We start from the raw sequence: 14605 nt of genomic DNA, 5'->3' as shown, positions 1-14605 counted from the left end.
GAAAGAAAGAAAGAAAGAAAGAAAGAAAGAAAGAAAGAAAGAAAGAAAGAAAGAAAGAAAGAAAGAAAGAAAGAAAGAAAGAAAGAAAGAAAGAAAAAGAAAGAATACAGAAATTACAAAAATAACCTTATTTTGTTGCTTCAGTCACAGGCTCTCCTATCAGTTTCATAAAGGGTTTACAGGATCTTGAATATCCAGGCAGCTCAGAATATCTTTGAGCAGAGTCCCTGGAACTGGAAACCCAGTTGTTTGTAAATTCAGGTCCTCTATTTTCATGCATAAATCTACATTCTGTCATTCTGTTTCAGAACCCATAGAATATCCTTTCTGGTGTTTGTTTTTATTTTCTTCAGTTAATGATGCTAATAAACACTTCATGTGTTAAGTTTTTTTTATAAAACACAAAAGTTAAAGATAGCTATGAAGGAAAAACAAAACAAAACAAAACACTTTGATTGGTGGAGGTAGATAAATCTCCTTTTCCTTCTTTGACTTTTTGTTTTCCCTGTATTCATTGTAAATATAACATTTTTTGTGTGTATACTCATTAGGACTCACATAAAAAACTGATTATCTGATTCATCTCCAAGTGAATCCAGTGGCAAATCACCTCCAGATTCTGGTAAAACCAGAGTGGCTAGACTTTACATTTTTGGTAGGAAGCAAACAAACAAAAAACTTTCTGACAAATCTCAAAACCTGGAAAACAAGTCTGAAAATAATTTGGCAGAACAGGATGCCTTACAATTTTTCCTGGAGGAATGTTTGCAACTAACAATTCCCAAGTCTATCAGAGCACTTCTAATGCTCCTGAGAATCCATTTCCCCCACCAGCCTGTGGAGTTGCATCAGGCAGTTTTGGGAAAAGGGTTTTCTTTGGGTTTGAAGTCTGAATGTGCAGCTAAGCACTCCGGGTAGTGAGCACCTCAGAGAAAACTCAGCATTTTTGTGTGTGATAAGTAACAAGCATCATAGCTCACCTATTCTCCTCCGTGTAGTCGGATCCAGCCGAGCTGGTCCCAAGATCACAGGGAAGCTTTATCTGAAAGGGTCTCTTGGTTTGGCTGCTTTTTTCCTCTCCTCTTTTTAACAGCTGGTGTTTCCAAGAACTGACTTGAAAGGCTGAGACAGATTTTCATTTTTAATAACTGAGCTTCAGGTTCCGCGGGGAAAAATGTCCTCCACTGGAGACAAGAAGGTCCTGTGTCACCCAAATTCTTTATTTATTAAAGAGAGAGATGAGATCCTCTTACAAAACTACACTAAAGTCTCTCCTTAAATCTGGAGAGGTGTTCACTGTTTCTTTCTTACAATCTTTGTTTCACTTTTATGGCCCCTCAGGGAAATCTGGCAGGTCACCCACTGCGGGGACCGAGAAGGAGGGAAGCATTGTCTGCGCGGCAGCCAGCAGCAGCATCAGGAGGGGACACCTGCACCCCGGGTCTGCCAAGGACACTGCACTGCAGAGGGAAGCCACTTGGCTGGTGTGTGCTTCAGGGCCTACAGCTGTTCGGTACAGGTAATACTTTAGCAGAAAATGTATAGAAATCCCCTCAAATGTGCTGGCGGGTGGCATTGTCCATTCAGTTAAAGGGAGGTTATCTTCCCTCGTGCTCACCCTCCTCGCTCCTGGGTGTTGAGGGCGTACAGAGGCAGAACATCTTGACACATGCGGAAAGCTCATAAGAGAACACGAAACTCTGGACCCATTTTCATGATTTCCTTCCAATTTTTTAAAATGATCTGTTTTTGTGAAAGGAAAAGAAAATTGGGGGAGTGCTCACTGAAAATAGAGCAGTCTGGAACAACAAAATAGTGAAGTACCGGAGTTGTCTCCTCTTTAAAGGGAGACAAAAACATAACAGATCCAAAAAATTCCGTGGAAAAAGCAGTTTGCAATTGGATAAATAGCATGCTTCATTTCAAAGGACTGCTTCATTGGAAAGTGTCAAACCCTAAGCGTCTGTGTTTTCAAGTGTCTGCCTGTGTGTACCTTGGGTACTGAAGTCACACCTGAGCACGGCCACAAATTTCAAAATTCTGCCCAGAATTTCTGGTTTGAGGAAAAACTGGGGGGAAAACAAAGCTTTCTCTTTACTGACATGAAGACTTCTTGTAACAAGAAAATGGGAAGGCTGAAGGCCAGCTGGGTACCCATGAACTAGAGGCAATTCAGGCTTTCACAAGGGTTTCAAGTGGACAGCAGGCTGATTTCAGGGGAATCATGGGGAGAAAAGACAGAGAAGGAGGAAAACAATGGTGCAAGCAGGGCTGGGTAGCTGGTTGAGAGGGTAAGGCCCTACCTCCTGGTGGTTAGCAGGAGGTAAGGAATAGCTTCAAGGGCGAAAGAAACGCAGGCACCTCTCTCTCTGCTTGTGACTCACAGCCTGGCAGTTCCCCAGGGAAGCACCGCAGCCTGACTCACCGCTCCCCTTCCCCAGGGGACCAACCCCAAGGGCCACTTCTGGTTAAACCAGCTTTCGTATTCTTTTCCCCCGCTCTTTCATTACAGTTGCCTGCTACTTCTTCTTTCTTGTATTTCTGCTGTTTCTTAATGCTCTCTCCCTTCCTGCTTTTTCTCCCGTCACTGCTCTGCCAGTCTCCTTGCTTCCCATCACCTGGCCTCATTTTTCAGTTGTTTCTCTGGTTCTCTCCTGCCAAGAAAGGGGACTGGAGACACCAGCCCCAGCTCACGCCATGAGTGTTACTGCCTAGAGCTGGTGCTTTCTGTTGTCAAAGCACTTCACAAACAGTATTGTTATGGGAACTGAGAGAGGCCGGCAAGCCAGAGTCAGACATACTTTATTGGCAGGGAAGATGAGAGAGCTGCCTCATCTGCCGGCTTAATGATTTCTGGTATCCAGCCTATGATGCTCCTGAATCACAGGGCAGGTTAGCCACTTATGGTAGCTCTCTGTATGTTCTTAAACACCTGTTATTTCAGTGTCAAGCACTGTCTGATGCATCTGTCTGAGGACACTCAGTGCCTCAGCACTGGAGCGGGATCGTTGGATCCGTTTGTCCAGCCTGTGCGAAGCGAGGTTGAAAAGCACCCAGCACTGGAGTCACCTCCTGCTCGGTTACAAGCACTGGCACTTTCACGGGAGCCGGCCCACTAGCCTGCAAATCCAAACTGCTGAGTCATACTATTGTGTTTTGGGCTTTTTGTAAAGCACTATACTATTTTGGATGGGAAATCACAATGGAGGGATATGTGCAGGGCCCCCTGGGAATGTCGGGTCCCTGCAGAATGGGGCTTTGCTTTGTGTTGTGCGGGTCTCGAGGAAGCCCCCACAGCCGCAGCCCAGAAGAATGAGCAGCCTGCTTCGATATTTCCTTTCAATTCACTGCGGCTGGGGAGCAGCAATTTAGGAAAGGGCTGGATTACAATATAGGAGAAAGGTTACATCTCGTGCCTTTTTGTGTATTGGCTCAGAGCTGTGCTGCGATAGCAAATTTTGAAAGGGTATTTGCCTCTACTTGCACACACAGACTTTCTGTATATTTGATGATTCCCTCAAAGCTCCTGATCCCCAAACTTCTACTGAAACCCGTTGATTTCTGTAGGAACAGAGTACATGAGCTCCAATCCTTATTCATTTATAGTGTTATATTTATAGCAGATAGAACTTTGGAAGTTTTTTTCTGAAGAATTCCAAGTAAATGCAGTGGTTAAGTGAAAGTAAAATCAGATGTGACATGAGCAGAAGGTAGAACAAAGGAGTGAAAGATGGCCCCTAGCAAATCTTTAGGGGATCTTAGGCAAATCACACTGCCAGCCTCAGGACTCAGAGTCTCTATTGCTAAAATCTAGATGTTATTTTACACTTCACCTTTATAACTCTTTGATATCTGAAGATAAAGTATATTAAACAAGTGAAAAATGGTATTATAGAAGTAACTCTTCTTAATTTGAAATCAAGCTTTAGATTGTATGTTTCTTTACCCTAGTTTTATGTCCATGTAAAACCACTGGCTTAAATGAATTTAAGTTATGCTTACTGAAGAACTATGGCCATGGGCTTATGTTTTATCAGTAAAGTCCACGCCATAATAATGCCCATGGTCTCAGTTTATCCATTTCACAACACACTGCTTCTCCTCAATCTGTGAAGTCTTTAAGCAAACAAATGTTGCCTACATTCCAGCAGGATGTGAGAGTTTCTAAGCTTAAATAGTGTAACAGCGGCTGTTGCAGCCCAGCTTTATGTTCTTGTAGACATTTCTCTTGAAGTCTAGTGTTTTCTCCAGAGCGTCCTAGATTTAGGAGTATCCTAAAAAGATTCTGCATGTATTTAATGTATTAAGATGCTAAAAGAAACATAATCCAGCCCTGCTGATCCCCTTGTATAATGATTTCCTAGTAACAAAGCTTACAAAAGATAAATTTGAAGCTTTTGTGTTTGACTATCCATGAAAAGTAGATAACTACTCTTCTTCTGAGTACTTACACCAGAAGTCAGACTAAGTGGCCTACAGAAATAGAAATAATTCCATCTTTGACATCAAACACATATACCTACATGTTAAACAGAATGCTCCTCAGCATGTAAAAGAGGGAATCTGAGAAAAAGATGCCACTGGAAAATTTCAACTAAAAATCAATTGTAGCTATTGTCAGATGACATTCTATACAAAGGACCAGGGCTAATTTTCCCTGCATTAATTTGTGATGAACTCCTCTCTACCCTTTAGCACTCACGGGATTCAGGTAGGGCACTCACCAGCCTGCGTGGCAAAGAGGATTTTTGGTGTCTGAAGAGCAAGCACCCTCCAGCACAGACCTGAGGGCTCAAAGGACCCCAAGGGATGCTAAAGAAATAGACATTGTAGCTAATGGGTTGGAGGTGAATTGGCATGTGCCTGGTAGAAGTCTTCTAAATATGAGGAATATGCTTACATGAGGGATAAACAGGATTTGTAAAAACAAACATAACTACAGGCAGACACATTAAGCCAAATTCATTCCTAGTAAAACTTGCCTGGCTTTCACTGCAGGGGTGAATTTGGCTCGGTGTGCGACCTTATCTAAGACTAGAGCCGTGACATCTAATATGTACAGATATTAACACTGTATATACTTGGAGTCTTTCATTTATAAATGGATTTTTGGATAAATTCTGTCTGGCATATCAAAGTTGGGATTCTCTCAATCTGTGTGCATGTGTACGTGCCACATGGCACAACCTATACTCCCCGTTTGCGCCTATATATAGAAAGTAAATATACGCGACGGGGTGGGGGGGCAGGGGAGGCCTTGGCCCTGATCCATTACACCTGGCCTTTCGAGCACACCATTAAAATTTCATGTTGTTTTCCTCCACTGTCTCCTGCAGTCTTTGTTCCTCTCAGGCCACTGCTGACCAGCACGCCTCCCCAGCCGGGCAGGGAGAAAGCCACGGGCTCCAGTTTGTGTTTTGCTGCTCTTGCAACTTCTAATGAGCTGTCAATCAATGGCCTTGTTTCTTCGAAGCTTATCTTGTGACTGCTGAGAGGGGCCAGGACTGGGGGTACGTGCAAGCAAGAGGCAGAGACAGCAACAGCATATTTAAAGTGCTCTTTAGTTTTACAACCAAGATTTCTCTCCAAATTATTGTCACATTCAGGCTCTCACCGTAAAAAAAAAAGTCACTTGGGATTACAGCACATAAACAAACTGTTACTTTATTATGAAGGAAGAGCACTAATCTCTATGCCTTATCAAAGTCATCACATAAACAGGACAAATTACCTTGCGTCAGACTGGCTTGCAGGTCACCTTTTTTGGCAGAAAGAAAGGAAGCTCATTTCTAGAGATGAGTCAAAAGTGGAACCGTGTTTCTAACCCACAACAGCTTTGGAGGGTTGGTTAGAAAACATGATCTAGTTCTGCTTTAGGCACCTCTTTGTTGTGTTGGTAACTCAGCTTCGGTACAGACCCGTAGGGAAAAGTGAAAGAGGCTGAAGGGAGCTGCAGTGCTCTCAGAGGCAGCCCAACGCTGTCACCGTGCGGGGTGCGCAGCCTCCCTGCCTCTGCTTAGCTGCAGCCTCTGCAGTTTCGGTTCGCAGAGCAGAGTCCTGCCGACAGATTTGGGGTGTTCTTCTCTGCGAGGACACCAAACAGCCTGTTCGAAGGCATCACTACAATGTTACACCTGAATTTAGGTGGCACCGCAGATGTGCACAGATAATTCATGTGAAGTGCCAGGATCTGAAAAGGTCTTCCTGCTAATTAATTCAATTCGATAAATTCTGAAGCCAAACTCCTGCTTGTATCCTACTTGGCAGTATCTTGGTAACCTTTTTTCATTAATGTCCCTGAGGGAGAGGTGACTGAGAACTAAACTGAAGGGCCACAATTTCATGTTAATCAAGCATCTTCCTTTTATATCTGGTTGAAGATGCTCATTCAACTTTAATTTTGGGATAAAATGAGGAAAAAAACCCAACAAATTAATATTTCCAAACAGCAGCAGAAGAAAGACAAGCAAGGCTTTTATACATGTTACTGTAGTAGAACTGAGTTGTAGAGTTCTTCTTGAAGGTGGGGATATTTTACTTAGTACCCTAGGTTCTTAAATAGTTCTAAGGTAACATGTAATTTCTACTTCTGATTCCAGAATAACCCTAATTCTCTGCTACTTTGACCTTGTGGAATAAATCTTAGGAATCTTACTGCTCCCACCCCATCTCCCTTGCCACATCTCTCCCCCACACCTTTGTGCAAAGAGGAGATGCCCCAAGTTTTACAACAGCAAGAAACTGAGGCCCGAGGAAGCCAAGTGACTTGCTCAAGGCCATGCAGGAAGCCTGTGGCAGGTGGGGGACCATGCAGGTGGCTAGCACCACGCAACCTTCACTGCCCTTTGTACTTTTGAAATGTCAGCTACCATTCCACTCTGACAATATTTTGCATGCAATCCAGCTCTTTTTTGTGTGTCAGGTTTAAATGCCAGATAGTCTTATAAGCAGCAGAGCAATATTGTTAATTAATACCATGAACTGAGAGCCTCAAGATTTCTAATGGTTTTTGGCATGAACAGCTCACGGACAAAAAATTTTATTTTTATCTTTGGTGATGGAGGAGAAAAGCTTGAAAAGAAGAGTCTCAATACTGGAACGCAAACAGTCAGATAGAATGAATGAACCCTACACACTTACTGTGTTTTAAAAACGTGGATCTTTACGCAAACTTTTGCCTTTTTGGGATTTGAGTAGTGATTGATAGATATTTGGTGTTGCTAATACTGATATTCCCTCATACCACCATGATGAAAACATAGTGTTAGCAAAACTGCTGCTGAGGTTAAAGTAGAACACCAGGAGATGGCCAAGTGGGAGGTGTGAGGAGCAGCAAGATGAAGTGATCAGATAGACGTGTAATACATGAACGTGAGTGTGTTACCAATGAGTCTGTACTTTTTGTGTGTAACCTAAACAAGGCTGACTGGACACACAGATTCTGAAGGGCTGGAAATTTAGGAAAAGTTGTTCTAAGAGTTCAGTTCTTCTTGTACCTGCCTTTGTTCAAAGTGCAGCCTCCTTACAGGTTGTGCTGGAACAGACTTGAGCAAGGGCCTTTCATGGCCTGACCGAGTGCAAGGCCCCATGGCTTTCACATGCTCTGCATCACTTCCAGGCTCTTGCTAATCTATGGCTGGCACACAGACTTTGTAGGAGCTGTGAAGATGTGCAGTACCAGGATTTAAGCCCACTGCTCTTTGCTCCTCGCTATTTCCTTGGTGTGGCAGCTAACCACTAGCCATCACACACAAGGCACACAGCAATCTCCTCTTCCAGCCTTTTTTTTGACAGAAAGTGGTTACAGCTCCTGTATTTTGTGCTTTGCTATAATAACAGGTTGGTTACAGTATCAAGTGAGTGCCTGATGAGTCGTAATTGAGTCCCTTTGTGTCCAAAGGGATGACCACAGTTCCAAAGGGAATAATGCACAGGCCCTGAATCCCCTCTGTGCACAGGTGCCTAACTCAAGGCCACAAGTAAACACCAAAATCCTAGGGAAGGGCAAAGCTCCACACGTGCCCCAGTTTTCCTCATTTACTTCCTGATTTCCTTCAGTGTTCCCCGGCTCTGCACCCTGCCTGCTCTGTCTCCTTGCCAGGAATCAGCTGTTCCAGTGTGTTGGTCACCTCTCATGACCTGAAAACCAAGTGCCCAGAAAGCAGCTGTGGAGATGTTCGGCAAAAGCAGGCCTTGGTGTGCCTGGGCCTTGGTGTATGAAAATGCATCTTTTTTTTCAGCTAATGTTAGTAACTACACAGAATAACGGCTGCCAATATTACTAGCACTGGTATGGCTGCTGCCAGCCAGCCCCTTTTATCCTGCAAAGCTCTGCAGAATTTGAACACAGCTAAAGGCTGCATGATCTACTGTGCTGCTGACCCCACCTGCCCTAGCAGCCTAGCGTAAAACAAACAGCACCCCCCACGCTAACCACGAATACTACGGCTAGGAGAATGCAACCTTTCCAGGTGATTTGGGCTCTGCAGCCCCCTCCTCACAACCTGCCTTGCAGGTCACGTTGATGCGGCAGTGGCAGGTCCCAACGCTTTGTAATTGATTAGGCTCAGGCACCAGAGGGGTCATTCAGCTGTTGGGCCCTGTGCGCACTCCTGACAGCTGTTCCCCATTTCCAGCAGAGCAGAGGAATTTTCTGTGGGCAAAGCCTGGCCCTTGGGCTGCCAGTTTCACCCTTTATAGGTGAAATCTGAGACTTTCTGGGACTACAATGGAAAACCCCTTTCTAAATGTCATCTCTAATTATTCTATTGCACAATTCTCAGGAGTCCAGAATGACTCTCTGTCTGACTGTTTGCACGTTTGGAAACCCCAGACGCTGTCAGCTGTGCTGCACAGAGCTGGCTGCTGCTTTCTGGGTTGCAGCGAGGGGTCTTCTCCAAGGTGTGCGAGCATCAGAGTGAAGCTCAGCACAAGCAACCCACAGCATCCCGAAGCACAGGCTTTGAACAGTTCAGTTTGGATCCAAAAGGTCAAAGAAAGTGAATACTTCAACACAAAAAGCAGCTTTACCAGTAAAAAGTTTTGTGCTTTTAAAGAATAGAACACAGTATTTTAACCCTACAGATCATCGGTGCCTCACAACTCAGGTGTGGACCCCAGAGTCCCCAAACCTTAAGGGACAGACACCAGGGATTTGCTCATGTTTAGTGGTCAGATCAATTTACATGGTGCAAGTCTCTCCTAATGAGCTTAACCAAAACCGCCACTGGTGTTGCCTCTAATACCTTACAGGAGATTTTCTTTCCAAAAGGGTAGGACCAAGAACCCCACTTAGAGTAAATACATGTCAGCTCCTGAGACCTTTCTCTGTGGTTGGAGGAGAGCATGTCTTATTTAAAGGAAAAGTGAGATAGCGAGGCAGCCTGAGCGGCAGGTAGCGCACCGCAGCCCCCTGTGAATAATTGAAGTGGAATCTGGAATGCACACCGCTGCGCCAGGACTTCAGGAGACCACGTCTCGTCGGAAGAACTGACTCTTGCTGGGGAGGTAATGGAGAAGGTGCTGGCCCAAAGCTCTGCAGTCTCAGCCTGAGGTGGAACAGAGACGCCAGGGTCAGAAGGGGCACTTCTCATCGCACCGAGTATACGGAATTTGAAAACCAGGCACTGGTCCAAGGCCTAAACACCATCTCGCAGAGAGATCATTCAGCGATGCCAAGGGCAGCCAGAAGCTTCCCCCTTGAGGAGAGGATGCTAGGATTTCTGAAACTGTGAGGTGACAGAAGGTGAGACCCTAGAAATTCCTTACCCACTTCAGCATTGACCGTCCCAGAGCATAGCCAGCTGCCATGATATTAAAAGTACTTTCACTTGTTGGCTCTGCAGCTCTAAACATTACAGACAGCAACGCAGCCTTGCCAGCATCACAGTCAAGAGACATATGGCTACACTGGCTGGCAGCTTCTTCAGGTAGCTAATGACATTGTGGCTGTGCTGGCTTGGTGTAGCCAGTGTTAACCATGATAGCTTCTGTCAAAGTCTTCCTGGAAGCTGGTTATGCTTTTCTAACTACTATCAAAATGAGATCAGTATGACCACTGAGATGGGGGTTTAAATCCCAACAGACTGGTACTCTTCTGAGCTTAGTTAGTGCTAACAGCCTGCTGACTACTTGTGTTCTGTGGAATCCATTCACCAAGACAAAATACACATCAAATCCTTTCCAAGGCAGAGGATTATTTCATAGAACGCCAGCAGGTTCAACCTGTTAGCAAGAATATACTTTGCAAGCTTCCTAACTCTATTCCAACATAATGGGAACTAGAATACTCATTCTCTGTAATTTAAAAAGGGATACCATTTTCCCTTAGGATTTTTTTTAAGTTTCACATGTGCAAATTTGCATTTTGCTACCTAGTCCCTTCAGTTTAAACGCAGTTTTTCAACAGCCACACCAGGTAGACAGAAACAGCAAGAAATATTATACCTGCAGAGTCCCAGACTGCTGCCTCTTGGGGATAGAGGAGAGTTTAATGGGATGGGGGAAAGCATCTGTATAGTTGCAAGTGTAGGGGGAGAGAATGGTTTATTTAGTTGCTTCTCAATGACATATCTTTCTTAAGTGTTTCTAGGATGCCCATCACATCAGTATCTGAGCTCCATCTCAACTGTCTGGAGGGTAGTAACAGAAAACTGCTATTTGATCTCACTCCCTTATCTAATCTCATCTATCAAGAGTATGCTCAGCAGCTCAGTATCTGAGCAGCTCAGAGAAATTACATGAAGTCAATAACCTTCTTTGGCATCTCCTTTTTGTATTGGAAAAAAGCAGTACTTAAGAAGAAGGAAATCTGGATTCAGCTCTGCGCACCCGCAGGGAGCGTGCAGAGGATGAACAGGGGGAGCGTAGCTGCGATGGGTAGAAGAAGCTTCACTTTCTGTGGAAGTCTTCCAACAGCCACATCATAACCACTCATTAATTATAACAGAGCTGATACAGAACTCTGCATGTTCGATGTTCGGTGCAAATGTCTTAAGATGTTTAACAGATGGTGAAAAGTGAACTGCAGGTAAAATGTTGGTCCCAGACTGCTCAGATAGCAGCAGAGCCAGAGCTGCAGTCCTTGGGCCCAGATCCAGGACAATAAATTGTCTGTGCTGGACTCAAGGTAGCCTGGCAAGGAAGGCTTTATGCCTCAGTGAATTGGTGACCCAGACTGCCCAAGAGGCCCTGGTTCATCATGGTTCATCATGGCACTAGAAGCAGCTCTGTTGTCACAGCTGAAAGAGGAGCCCAGGGATAAGCACAAGAACGTCCTACCAGAAGGAGCATTTGTCAAATTTTGCCAAAGTTCAACGCTCGAATATAAGCCTGTATACTGATGAGAGGGCTTGTCTCAGCTGCTGCTGATAAAGCTTCTGCAACATGGCCTGTTAACAAGAAGTCGTTTGCTACATAAATTCTCATAATTTCTATACTTCAAATTCATTTTAAGGTCTGCTGTGATAGATGTTGGCCTCCTGAGGAATAATAGAAAAGTTGATTTATGTCCTTACAATTACCTCCGTTAAGTAGTCACAGCATTTAAGGAAAAGATCTTAAGAGTGGCCAAAGGCTATTCTGTGCACCTTCAGGTCCACAGTTCAAATGCCACATAAAGTTTAATTGCTTTCCTGATGGCGGCTGATCGGCCCTGCTCTCTGCGGAGTGGATCTCACTCCCTCACTTGCTGTCAGTGCCAGCTGAGTGGGCCTGGAGCCTGTGCCACGTTATCTCAAGTCAGGCTGAGCTAGCGGTGCCTGGAATTAATAAGGGATCATGTGCTCGAGCTCTATGAATAAATGAAAGGGACAGAGTTATCCCTAGGAGCCTCGTCACCTTTTAGGCACTCATGCATACTGTAAGTGCACTGGGCCAGCACAACAGCTCAGGAACAAAATGAGCAATTAATTAAACAAATGTACAGTAACAGAGGTAATGGAGTCGCTATCTGCACAGTGGGAAAGCTTCCCAGAGCCATGTCACCTGACCAAAGCCAGGGCTAGGAGAGCAAGGTGGAAAGGAAATGAGTAAAGGCGAGCTGAGTGGGTTTTAAAAAGATCAGAGGCTGTGACTGAAGCTCGGGAATACCTAGCTGTGTCCTCAGGGTACAGACACATTAAATCATCAAAGGCTGGGGAGCTTCCAGTGCATCAGCTGCTTCCCAGAGATGCCTGTGCACACTCTCCTACAGGAACGCGAAGTGACCTGAGATTGTTTGGCCCTCAGAGAAACGGGGACATTGACCCCGCTCTTGTGTTGGGCTGTGTGGCGTAACTGCTTACCCTGCAGCTGATGCTGGGTTCATAGCCAAGTTCACCGTGTTGTAAGCTGGTGTGTCCCCATTCTCATTTACACCAGTGCACTGGTGAAAATGTTGGCTGGGTCTTTACACTGCAGTCATGGTTAGTTTTCTGCTAAAAGGGAGATCGTTACATTGATGAGCTTTATTAAGTACCTGGGGTGCAGTATCTCCTGTCAAATAAGGCCTGCAGCAAAGCATGATGCCTCTGGGCAAAATTTTCACTAGGTAGTGGAAATGTCCTGGCGAAGGATTAAGGTGCCACACTGCATGGCTGTGAGGCATTCTTCTGTCTTTGGAGCAAAGACATCCAGGTATCATTCACTGAGAATCAGTCCTAATAGCCCCAGAAAAGCTCCGAAAGTCTCAGAGTCTAATATACATGTAAGGTGCGAAAAACATCCAGTCATTTTTTCAGCCGGAGATGAACCCCAGCACTAATTTGGGAAAAAATGTTGCAGTATTGGTATCAACAGTGTTTAAGCTCCTCCAACACTCAGTTTGGCAGGATCTTTCCCAGCAGCTCCAGGTAATATGATCGGACAGTCCTGAAGTGGAGTGCATGTCGAGCAAGTGTTCTTTAAAAGTTGTTGATAACTTTGTTGAAGCAGCCATTCTGGAAAGCATTGATTGTTTTTCTGGAAAACCCAGATTCTTTTTAGCTGTGTTAAAAACAAGCAATGGTCAGCAGTGTTAATAGAAAATACTACCTAAAATGACCCATGGAATTAGCTCATTTCTAAGCGTAGATGTGAGTGCAGGACACGTGTATATTTCTGTGCGTATGTAACCTCAGAAAGGTATGAACAACTAAGGAAATGTGTGATGAAACAAATAGTTCCTAAAAATGTCTGGTGGGAGTGAGAATTCAATACCTGTTCTGATAGTCAGTTTTGTCTTGCACTCTTCACCTAGAGACAGATGGAGTAATGGTTAGTCTTTGGGGAAATGCTACTTAGCCTAACCCACAGGAGAGCCAGAATAAGCCCGAGAGTTTCATTCTCCGCTCCTGACAGTGTAATTCCACAGTGATGCTCTTGCCTGTATGGGAATAGATCATGATTCACAGTGCTGTGACTCAGAGGACTGTCAGTCCCTAGGCGTGATATTAATAAAGGCATTTTTTCTTTGATCCAGTAATAATGCTCATCTTTGTCCCAGAGCTGCAGAACCTGACTGGGCCGTATCTCCCATGATGGGATGTCCCCAGTGATATGAGTGATGCACGCTGGATGTGACGACATATCTAATTGTCACAGGGGCTCTGCCTGGGAGCACTGGGGTGTGCTGTACCACTCAGCTGCCTCTTCACCGACAGAAGAAACTAAGTAACATGCAAAGCAGAGGAAGCTTGCTGATACTGTGATCTTCTCTGTCATTAACGGCAGATGGAATAAGGCCGGTGAATTCGCAGCAAGCTGTGTTGCTGCTGCCCTTTATCTCAGGCTTATAAAGGGAACATGTGGCTCTGATTTACCTTTCCCAACACAAATTACTGCATGGGGGAGTAGCAAGGGAAATAGGAGGCTAGACATAAAAATTACCGAGCAGTCTTTGCTATGTCTAAAGAAGCCCTCTAAGGGAAAAATTATAAGAAAGGCAGAAAAACTGAGCAAGAAGGTTGCGATGTTATGTTAGGTACATGCAAAAGCAAGAAAACGTTAGGGCAGGTCCTTGGCTGCTGTAAGCAGCTGTAGCTTCATTACATAAATGGGGCCAGGTTGATTTACACTATAGGGGATCAGTTATGCTATTCGGCACCATTATAATTTCTAATAAGTGGTTTTCACTGTTATTAATTCAGCTGGTATTACTAATTTAGCTTTCGGACTGGCCAAAATAAGCTGTTTTAATCATTAAGAACAAGATTCCATATTGCCATCTGAAGCTGTCTTTTGAGCCTCGGAAGGGTGCTTTTGAGGACTGCCCTGACAAAATGCCTCAAGGCGGATCTGAATGTCTGCTTGAAAGTCCCGTCTAGACAGGGAAAACGAGCAGCTCTTACAATGTGCTAATGGGTACATATAGGTTAGCACATTTTAAAATGCAGGAGAAAAAGAAGAAAATGCTTGCTCAGGGTGTAGCTCCTTGTGCGGCTAAGCTAGGTTGGTCTCTCGCCACTCACGAGGCAGGGGGAATCCTGCTCCCTCTTCCCTTCGTCCCTACCATGCTGTGCCCAGCTGTACCAGCTCGCTCTCTGCTTTAAAATGGTGCGTGATGGACCCTTTGTACAAAGCCATTCACTTCACTAAGCCAGCAGAAAAACGGTGGTAAGAAAGAGGATATTGTTGTGGAGGTTTCGTG

The sequence above is a fragment of the Anas platyrhynchos genome, chromosome 5 (assembly GCF_047663525.1).
Source record: "Anas platyrhynchos isolate ZD024472 breed Pekin duck chromosome 5, IASCAAS_PekinDuck_T2T, whole genome shotgun sequence".
Classification (NCBI taxonomy): Eukaryota; Metazoa; Chordata; class Aves; order Anseriformes; family Anatidae; genus Anas; species Anas platyrhynchos.
This window is presented reverse-complemented; position numbering follows the sequence as displayed.